This window comes from Quercus lobata, chromosome 6 (assembly GCF_001633185.2).
Source record: "Quercus lobata isolate SW786 chromosome 6, ValleyOak3.0 Primary Assembly, whole genome shotgun sequence".
In the NCBI taxonomy this organism is placed as follows: Eukaryota; Viridiplantae; Streptophyta; class Magnoliopsida; order Fagales; family Fagaceae; genus Quercus; species Quercus lobata.
The window spans coordinates 8,763,584-8,774,877 of record NC_044909.1 but is presented as its reverse complement, the minus strand read 5'-3'; positions in this window follow the sequence as shown (position 1 = coordinate 8,774,877).

The following is an 11,294-nucleotide window of genomic DNA, read 5'->3' as shown; positions in this document are numbered from 1 at the left end:
AACCCACAGGTTAAACAAAGAGAATCTAAATCCTCAAACCCACTGATCAAATAAAGAAAAAATGGAAGAAGAACATCAAAAATCATTGCCGTAATCACCGTGGTTGTGGTCGTTGGCTTCAGCTATCATTAAACTCGGTGCAAAGCAAATATAGGGAGCAATAATGAACGAAACTGGGTGAGATCGGAGAGGCTTTGCAGCGAGAATCTTAGATTTTCGTCTTCGTCTTCTTCGGCAAAGAGAGTGAGACCGAGAGGCTGAGAGCATGAGAAAGGGTCGGCTGACATTCGATGGCCGACGGCGTGAGATATGAGAGGAGAGTGAGTGAGAGTGGGAGTGGGAGAGGAGAGTGAGTAAGAGTGGGAGGAGCAGCTAGGGTAGGGTTGAGTGAAATGAGAGAATGAATAAGTTAGGGTTTATAAGTTTACATATATACTAGGGTTTTTTTGGTAATTTCATTTTTAACCGGGTCATATCCGGGCCGAGTTTCGGGTCGGGTTTCGGATTTTTTTGATAAAATCCGAACCCGACCCGGATCCACTTCGGGTTTTTTTTAAAAAAATCCATACCCCACCCTATTCTTTATCGAACCGGGTAAAATCCGGCCCATTAGGGTCGGGCCGAACCAGGTATCCACGGATCAGATTTAAATTGCCATCCCTAAACAATACTAAGGTTCTGTTTAACTCCTAAAGTGATACTGCGTAGTGTTAATTTACCTAAGGTATGTGGTCTGAGGAGCCAGGCATGATTGAGATTCTGTTTAATACTTAAACAAATAATGAAGAGTACTAATTTACCCAAGGTATATGGTTTGAGAAACCAAACATGACCAAGATTTTGTTTAATACTCAAACAAGTAATCAAGAATATTAATTTACCCAAGATATGTGGTCCGAGGAACCAGGCATGACCAAGGTTCTGTTTAATATTCAAACAAGTAATCAAGAGTATTAATTTAATTTAGCCAAGGTATATGGTCTGAAGAACCAGACATGACCAAGGTTCTGTTTAATATTCAAACAAGTAATCAAGAGTATTAATTTAATTTAGCCAAGGTATGTGGTCCGAAGAACCAGACATGACCAAGATTCTGTTTAATGTTCAAACAAGTAATCAAGAGTATTAATTTACCTAAGGTATGTGGTCCGAGGAAACAAACATAACCAAGGTTCTGTTTAATATTCAAACAAGTAATCAAGAGTATTAATTTACCCAAAGTATATGATCCGAGGAACTAGGCATGACCAATGTTTTGTTTAATATTCAAACAAGTAATCAAGAATATTAATTTACCCAAGGTATGTGATCCGAGGAACCAAGCATGGCCAAGGTTCTGTTTAATATTCAAACATGAAATAAACATAACACGTAATATCATAAATAAAAACATGGCAGAGCTGTCTTTCATTAATAATAGTATCTTTGTAGGTTATTTACATTCTAAGGGTGTGGAATAACGCTCTCATCTAAATCTTTTACGAAATAAGCACCTATACCAGCTACCGAGGTGATACGGTATGACCCTTCCCAATTAGGCCCTAATTTTCCCCATGATGGGTTTTTTGCAGTACCCACAACCTTTCTTAATACTAAGTCTCCTGGCGCTAGTGGTCTTAGCCTCACACTTAAGTCATACCCCTGTTTGAGCTTCTGTTGATCATATGCTAGCTGAACCATGGCATTTTCTCTTCTCTCTTTGATCAAATCCAGGCTCCTTTCAAATAGATTGTCATTGCTGTTTGGAGTGAACAAGCTCATCCTTAGCGTTGGGAATCCAGTCTCCAAAGAAATCATAGCCTCGAACCCATAAGGGTGTTTCCCCTGTTGATCGACGAGGGGTAGTCCAATATGTCCAGAGAACATGTGATAATTCTTCCATCCATTTACCCTTTGCACCATTCAACCTCTTTTTAAACCCATTCACTATGACCTTATTGACAGCCTCAGCTTATCTATTCCCCTATGGATAAGCTAGAATTGAATACCTATTCTTATTACCCAACTCACATCAATACCTTCTGAAAGCTTTGCTATCAAATTGAAGCCTATTGTTCGAGATGAGGGTATGAGGAATCCCAAATTGAGTGACAATATTTTTCCACACAAACCTCTTTGCATCCACATCCCTAATATTAGCTAGTGGCTCAGTTTCAACCCACTTGGTGAAGTAATTAGTGCCGACCAAAAGCCATCTCCTGTTTCCTGCTACCTTAGAGAATGGCCCCACAATATCCAAGCCTCATTGAGCAAAAGGCCAGGAACTAGACAGAGGATTAAGAACACCCCCTGGCTGATGAATGTTTGGAGCAAATTTTTGATATTGGTCACACTTCTTCACATATTCTTGTGCTTCCTTCTGCATACTTGGCTACCAATACCCTTGAGTGAGGGCCCTGTGAGATAGCGATCTGCCTTTTGTATGACTTCCATAAATCCCTTCATGTAACTCTTCCATAAGTGGCTCTACTGTTTTAGGATGGACACATAGCAAATATGGCCCAAAAAAAAAGCGTTTGTATAACTTTTGATCCTTGGACAACAAAAAACGAGAAGCTTTTCTTCGCACTTTATTAGCCTCCCCATTCTCTTCGGGCAAGATATCATTCTTAAGGAATAGAACTATGGAATCCATCAAACTAGGCCCTACCCTAATTTGATGAATTTGGGCCTTCTCTCTCTTTATCCCAATGGGCTTACATAAATCTTCAACAAGGATAACCCGCAATAAACTTTGCACCAAGGAGGTGGCTAGAGTGGCAAGAGAGTCAGCATGTGTATTTCTACTTCTCAGGATTTGTTGTAAGGTGAAATACTCAAAACTTGATTGCAAGTGCCTAACTTGGCTTAGATACTCTTGCATTCTCAAATCTCTAGCTTCCAACTCTCCCTTTACTTGGCCTACAACCAATCTTGAATCCGAAAATACCTTTATTGCTCTTCCTCCCATTTTTGAATCATAGCCATCCCTACCAACAAAGTTTCAGACTCAGCCTCGTTATTTGTGGTTGAGAAGCCCAACCTTAAGGATTTCTCAATAGTAATATTTTCAGGAGATACCACAATTAGCCCTACTCTAGATTCTCTTTAATTAGCTGCACCATATAATTTCCATGACAGAGGTCCTTGTAAGGAGATTGTCTCGACTGATTTTCCTTCCATGCTTTGCTTTTCGCCCTTCTCTTCTAGTGGAGACTCAGTAGACTCAACCACCAAATATGCAAGGACCCTGTCCTTTAATAGAGGTGCGAGGCATGTACTTGATATCAAAAGCCCTCAAGATTGTCCCCTACTTGGCAATTCTTCCTATGTAATCAGCTTTCTAGAGTAGCGATTGAAAAGGAAGTTGGGTTAAAACCGCAACTGTATGAGTTTGGAAGTAATGAGGGAGCTTCCGTGTAGCATGCACCACTGCTGAGATGGCCTTCTCTAATGGTAAATAACGAACTTCTGCTTCATGTAACTACTTGCTCACATAATAAACTGGCATCTGCACTTCATTGTCAACTCTTATTAGTACTAGGCTCACCGCATGAGAGGCTACAACAATGTAAGCAAACAAAATCTCCTCCTCTTTGGGCGTGGACATTATGGGTTGCCGAGAAAGATACTCTTTCAACTATTGGAAGGCTACGACACACTTTTCGGTCCACTCAAACCCCTTCCACTTATGTAACAACTAGAAGAAAGGCCTAAACTTGTCTGCTAACCGAGAGATGAATTGGTTCAGAGCAGCAGTCATTCCTGTTAATTTCTAGACTTCCTTAGGATTCCGAAGAAGCTACAAATTGTTAATTGCCTTGTTTTGATCAGGGTTGACTTCAATTCAGCAATGAGTGACCATATAACCAAGAAACTTGCCAAAACTAACACCAAAAGAGCACTTGGAAGCACTAAGGCGTAAATTATGCTTTCTTAGTATTTCAAAAATATTTTTGAGGTCGATAACCTGCTCGGACTCTACCTTGCTCTTCACCACCATATCATCTATGTAGACTTCAATGTTTTTGCCGAGTTGAGGCTTGAACATCCTAGTCGTCATCCTCTGATATGTAGATACTGCATTCTTTAATTCGAAAGTCATCACTTTGTAATGGTAATTCCCAGTGGGCGTAACAAAAGCAGTTTTCTTTTGATCATCCAAAGCTAATGGTATTTGATGATATCCTTGAAAGGCATCCAAAAAGCTCATTCGAGGATGACCCACAGTTGTATCCACCAATTGGTCTATCCAAGGCATTGGGAAGGGGTCTTTTGGGCAAGTTTTGTTTAAATCAGTGAAGTCTACACATACTCACCACTTCCCACTCTTCTTCTTTATCACCATTATATTAACCAACCATTCAGGGTAAAACACCTCTTTTGTTGTCCCTGCCCGCTTAAGCTTGATCATCTCCTCCTTGATAGTATGAGAGTGTTCTTTAGAAGAGCGTCGAGGTAGTTGCTTCTTAGGAGCAACAGATGGACTAACATTTAAGTGGTGGCAAATAAAATTTGGATCCACCCCGGGAGCCTCATAAGCATTCCACGCAAACACATCAACATTATTCATAAGGAAGACAATCAATTCTTCCTTCTCCCGAGGAGGTAATTGCACTCCTACTTGGAAAAACTTCTCCTCGTCATCATCAATAACGATTTTTTCCAATTCCTCACACTTTTCCCTTTCTACCACCATGTCCGTGGACAAGACTATTCCCCTTGATTGCTATAAATTCCTATTTGTAGAGGCTGAGGATTTACCTCAAGTTTGGTGCCTAATTGCAGCCACTAAACACTGTTTGACCATAGATTGACTTTCAATCAGCTCCTCGACTTGATCCCCTAATGGATACTTCACCTTCAAGTGCAGGGTGGAAGACACAGCCCCCATGGCATGAAGCCAAGGTCTTGCCACAATAGCAGTGTAGGGGGAGTAGACATCTACCACAATGAAGTTTACTTCCATGACTTCTGACCCTGCCTGAACAGGTAATCTGATTTGACCATTTGGAAAGAAAATCTTCTTATCAAACCCTATTAGAGGAGAGTCATAGCAGGCCAAGTCCTCGGGCTTCAACTTCAGCCCCTGAAATAGGTCAGGGTACATGATCTCTACACCGTTGCCTTGATCCACCAAAAACCTCTTCACATTATACCCTCAAATCTTGAGGGTAACCACCAGGGCATCATCTTGCGATTGCAGGGTTCCCACCTTATCCTCATCGGAAAAGCTCAAGGCTGGTCGGACTTCCACTCTACTCCTCTTAGGGTCAGGCTTCAAGATCTTTGCAAATGGCTGACCTATAGACATCACCCTAGATGGATGGGAACCAGTCCTACTTGGGGCAGCAAGAATAACACTGATTATCCCCAAAAGTGGTCTTGAAGAAGCGTCTTTCTGAGTTCCCGACCTTGTCTAACTGCCCTGTCCACTAGACTAATACAAGAATTGTTTTAACTTCCCAATCTTAACTAGCTGCTCGAGATGATTCCATAAAGTCCTACACTCCTTCGTAGTGTGTCCTCGATCTTGGTGATACTGATAATGAAAACTTTGATTACGTTTCGTGGGGTCTCCACCCATCTTATTAGGCCACCTGAAATATGGCTCATTCTTTATCTTATCCAATATTTGATGCACAATCTCTCAGACCACCATATTAAATAGTTGAGCAACAGTAGATCTAGGGTGCCCAGCAGAATCCCTCTTAGGTCGATTATTGTTGTATCTCTCTGACATGAAATCCCTTCGATCTTGGGGGACTACTCTAGCCTTTCCCTTTCCTTGTTGTTGGTCCTCCTTGACTTGTTTGTACTTATCAATGCGATCCATGAGCTGACATACACTCCTAGCAGGTTTCCTTGTCAACGAGCAAGCTATTCAACGGGCAAGCTGACCTTGAAAGTCCTTATAGCCACATCTTCAAAATTCCCATCTATCTCATTGAACATTTCCCAGTATCTTTCATAATACGTTTTTAGAGTTTCCCCTTCTCGCAGGGTCATAGACAACAGGGAGTCCAAAGGCCGAGGAACCCTACTACAAGTAACAAAGTGAACCCCAAACGCCCTAGTAAGCTCCTTAAAGGAGTTAATGGAACCTTCCTTCAAACCATCGAACCATCTCTTTGCCACAGGCCCCAAGCTGGATGGGAACACCTTGCACGTCAAGGTTTCATTCTTTGAGTGAATATTCTTTGGTTGAAGTGGCTAACATACTCCACAGGGTCTATTCTACCATTATACATGGTGAATGCTGGCTGAGTAAATCGCCGAGGAAGTTTTCCTCCTTCCATCCTATGTGTAAAAGGTTAGAAATCTAGTTCAAAGCCATGCTCATAACATCGTTACCCAGACCGTTGTGAGAAGGACTCTTACTTCTCTGCCTATAATGGTGATCCTTATTGCATGAAAAAGACTCATTGGGAGGAGTCCTTGACCTGGGCCTGTAGCAATCATCCCTATCATCATCAGAAGAAGGTTCTGAGCTTGAAGGAGTCCCTCTCTGTTGCTTATGGCATAACTTCCTCCGTAAGTGGTCTATCTCTAACTGCATATTCCTCGTATTCTCTCCATAAGATACGTGACTCTCACTTCAAGACTGACTCCTACTAGTATGAGTGGTATGTACACTAACTTCACGATCTCTCATTCACTCAAGATTGAGAAATTGATCTTGACATTGAGATCCCATAGATTCTTCACGATGTGGCCTAGAACCTATCATGGTTAGATGATGAACTCAAGAATCTTCAAGTTTCCCACAGACGGCGCCAATTTTAAGGGCACGTTTTGGTTCTTAGGCCCAAAAAGTAAAAGGACTAAAGCTCAAAGAGCCCAACATTATGAATTTGTAGATAGTGACGGCGCCAATTGTAAGGGCACGTTTTGGTTCCTAGGCCCAAAAAGTAAAAGGACTAAAGCCCAAAGAGCCCAACACTATGAATTTGTAGATAGTGGGCTAGAAACCAGACTTCAATGAGTTGAACAACAATTATAGTAGATTAAAGATGACAAGAAAACAAAGATAAACAAATTTTGTGCAAGGAAAATCTTCCTCGGCAAAGTTCGAGGATAGTAGTTCTTGTATAAAATTCTCTTGAACTTGATTATAGTTTTTATTGCTACAGTTTTTTTCTTTCTACAAATTCTCAGGTGCCCCCCTTGTAATGGGATCTTTCTTCATTTATATTACCATTTTTTTTTCTTCATCTCAGTCTTCCATGTGTAGATCAAGCTACTGGCTTTGATCCTTGTCCCATCAGCACCTTCTTGAAGTTTTTGGGGGTAGCTGTAAGGCTGAATACTACTATTCAGGTATCACCTCCACATAAATGCGGATAAGGAGTTAGCTACAGAGCATTTAATGCGGTGGTAGCAGCTTTCTCCTAGATATTTCTCAGCTTCCCTTTGTCCTATTCTCTCTTGATGCTTATCTTTACCAGTAAAATTGTCAGGTGTGTTGTTCTTGATGGCAGGTCGAGCCTTTGACCTCTACTCTGCTTAGCCGAGGGGGCGTTTCTCCTCAGACTACTTTCCCGAACCTTGATGACCAAAATCCTTCCATAACTTACTCATTTGTATGTCTTCGTTAAGGTCTAACCATCCTCGGATAACTAAATGTCCTTAGACAAAACCCACGGCCCAATATACATCCCTGGTCCCTTCATCCCTACAATAATCTTTTAATGTTTCCACTAATTATCTTTTAATGTGATGAGCACCTGATGTTGGCAAATGGACACTCCTTTGAAGGATTTAAATACCAAATTTCTTTCTATTGTTCATCTAAAGAAAAAAGAAAAAGAAAAAAGAAATCAAATATCTTTGAAGTAATTACTCCTTTAATTAATAATAAATCTACTTGGATTTATTTACTATTATTTCCTATGCTTTGTCTTTATATTATAAACTATAAACTTGATTAATTAAACCCCGTGTAGAATCCCAGTCTGTGGAAGAATGCAATTTGGACACGCTCATCTTCTTATATTTCCTTGCAAGCAATAAAAAGTTTTACAATGCAGAGACTAATTTCTGGAGTCAAACTTATAACCTCTCGCTTTTGGTTCACACCTTGAAGTTTTGTAAAATAACACTTATTCAAATGTTTCAAATGACACTCTCACCTTTAACATTTTATAAATACAACAAAAGAGGTTTATTTTCTCTCATATTGACAATTATTCAAATGTTTCAAATGACACTCCTCATCATGTTTTATAAATACATCAGATAAGTTTTTTATTTTGCTAAACATACATCAGATAAGTTAATTTCCTCACGTATCAACACTCCCATTTAATGAAATATTTTTGTTAGGAGAGTAATTATGTGACTTGTGAGAAGGGATGGACTTATTTGATACATTTGTAAAATCTCTACCAACAACAAACAATATATATATATATATATATATATATACATATAAAACTTAAGGCCAAAATTGGCTATTACCCATTTCTCATAAACTTTCCAGTAAAATGCCTCATGTCTGAAACTATTTAGGAAAATACTCCTATTTTGAAACTCAATTTTTAGAAAATCAAGTTTCAAAGGTAAAACTCGATTTTTTGAAAATCGAGTTATAGCGAATGTGGACTTAGAATTTATTTATTTATTTTTTCTCGAACTCGAGTTCTATGAACTCGAGTTCCATGCAAAGTACTCGAGTTCCACTTGAATTTTTTCAAGGAACTCGAGTTCTTTGCATGGAGCTTGAGTTCACGGAACTCGAGTTTCTTGCATGGCGTGAACTCGAGTTCTAGAATTTTTTTTTTAATTTTTAATTTTTTAGTTTGCTATAACTTGATTGTCCAAAAATCGAGTTTCAAAATAAAAACATTTCCCTAATTAGTTTGAGAAAGAGGGCATTTTGCTGGAAAGTTTGTGAGAAAGGGGCAAATGCCCATTTTGGCCTAAAACTTAAGTGTTATTTTGTGAAATCTCAAGAAAAATTGGTGTAATTTACTCTTTTAAAAAAATCTATAAAAATACACCAATTAACATGGTTGATTCTTTGTACAAATTTTTCGAAGTCACTCCTCTATGCGTGTGGTGTAGATTGTGGAAGTTTCATCAAACAGCTAATTATCTACCAATGCCGTTCAAATGCACACGTTATTATCACTAGCACTCATGCCTGTGTTGAGAGTTTGTGCAGGATTTATTAGAGTTTGTTTGGGAGTGGAGAAAGGAATGGATTGGGTTAAAACTTCAAACTTAAAAGAGTTTGTTTGTCATTAAGAAAGAAAAAATGGAATGGATGGGAGAGAATTTTCCCTCCATTTCTTTCTCATTTCTCCCCAAAAAAATTAAGAAGGATACTAAATAAAGGTAAAATACAATTTTATCTTTATTGCAGGACAAATAAAAGATGAATAATATAATACTAAAATTATATAATTCTTTGAATTCTATTCTTTATTTTACAAACTCTTTAACAATTAACAAATTATATATAGTAATACTATATATTTCATTTTTTTTTATATAATATATTTATTCCATTCCATTTCATTATTATTTTTTTTTAATAAACTTTCGGTCAAACCATGAAATTTAGTTGCTATTTGATAAGTTGGCAGCTATACCCCAATTTTTTGTGGGGTAGTCGAGTTCGGTCCTTAATTTACTGTTGGTTTTTTTTAGACAATAAATTGTGTAATGACCAAGAGAAGTAGAAAAAAAAAAAATGAGAAAAAGAATATTTCCCATATCTAAGTAACGTAGGTTATGTCGCATGTAAATTGAGTGAGTATTTACTTTTTCACTTTCTATATTAATTTAAGAATAATATAGACAAAAATTAAGTGTGCATTTGGTTCAACTTTGAGAGCCCAAAACACATGTTTTCAAGTCCAAAACCCAAATAAATAATAAGGGGAAAAATCGCTAAATAAGCTTTACACCACAAATGCATAAGACTTATATTTTTTTTTTTCCTGCTCTTTCCTTATTTCTTAGCACCCTAATGGATTTTTATTTTTTGAAAACTGTAGAGCCAGGTCATGGGAAAAAAAATTATAAGAGTGAGGAAGTATCTCCTGAGACTAACATATGGAACACCTCTCCCATATTTGGTGGGCCCTACACACATGTAGAACTCAGATGTCGTGAAATGATGACCACTCCATATTCTAAGCTCTGTTTGGTACGCAAGTTTAAACATATATTTTCAGTTTTTAAACAACAGTACACGTATTTTCATGCACTTTTTCACCACACGTATTTTCAAAAAAACTGAAAACTGTTGTTATACACACATACTAAACGGACTCATAAGATATATTCATTGGGAGTAGAGTGAATTATGGTGAAGTTTCCATTCCTAAATACAAGCATACAACAACATTCACATTGGTTTGCACAAATTTTCTTCTATATTTTACATGATTTTGAAATCTGGATCGGGCCGTATGGTCCAACCGGGTTAACCGTGAACCTCTCCTCGTTCCGGTTCTTTTAACCTTAAGAACCTCTTTATGAAGAAAAAGCATGAAACAATGTGAACCACGGTCAAACCGCACGGTTCTTAGAACCGTGAACGGTTCTCACAGTCTTTTTTTCAGCTAACACCACTTTGGACTTTTTTCAGATCTGGCACCAAAGGATTGGTAGGAAAAAAATAATCATAAATAGGGAAGAAGAAGAAGACTAAGCAGGGGCAGCACCAAGTACAAGTCGCCGGTCACGCCTTCATCTTCTGCTGTTGTTTCTGGTCACGCCAAATCTTCTGCTGCTGCCTGCTGTTTCTCCTTCTTCTTCTTCTTCTTTCTTCTTTTTCCCCTTTCTCTTTTCATTTGTCCGACTCCAGACTCTCCACTCTCTCTTTTATGGCCTATTTGGGAGTTTAAAAATGGAGGGGGAGTAGAGTAAAGGGAGGGAGAGTAATCCAATTACATTGTTTGGAAGGTTTTTTAAGGAAGGAGGGGGAGGGATTTGGAGGGGTTTGGAGGGTTTTCAACTACCTCTAACCCGTCATTTTTAATTCCCCCAAATTGGAGAGATTTGGAGGGAGAGTAGAGTAGATAAATTATTGATCAAACCAATTTCCTAATTTAACCTTTTTAAATTAACAAAATTACAAACAGATTATTCAAATAATTTTTGTTTGTTTCCCCATAAAATATGAGAAATTTTTTTTGAATCTGACTATTTACCTTTGTTACTGACTTTGCAAATAAGGCAACCCAACAAGAAAAATTCAAGCTCACGATGAAATACAAATTCCATTAGAAATTGAAACCCTAACAACAAAATCAAAACGAAAATTAAAAAAAAAAAAAAGCAAAACGATTCGGATTGAACCT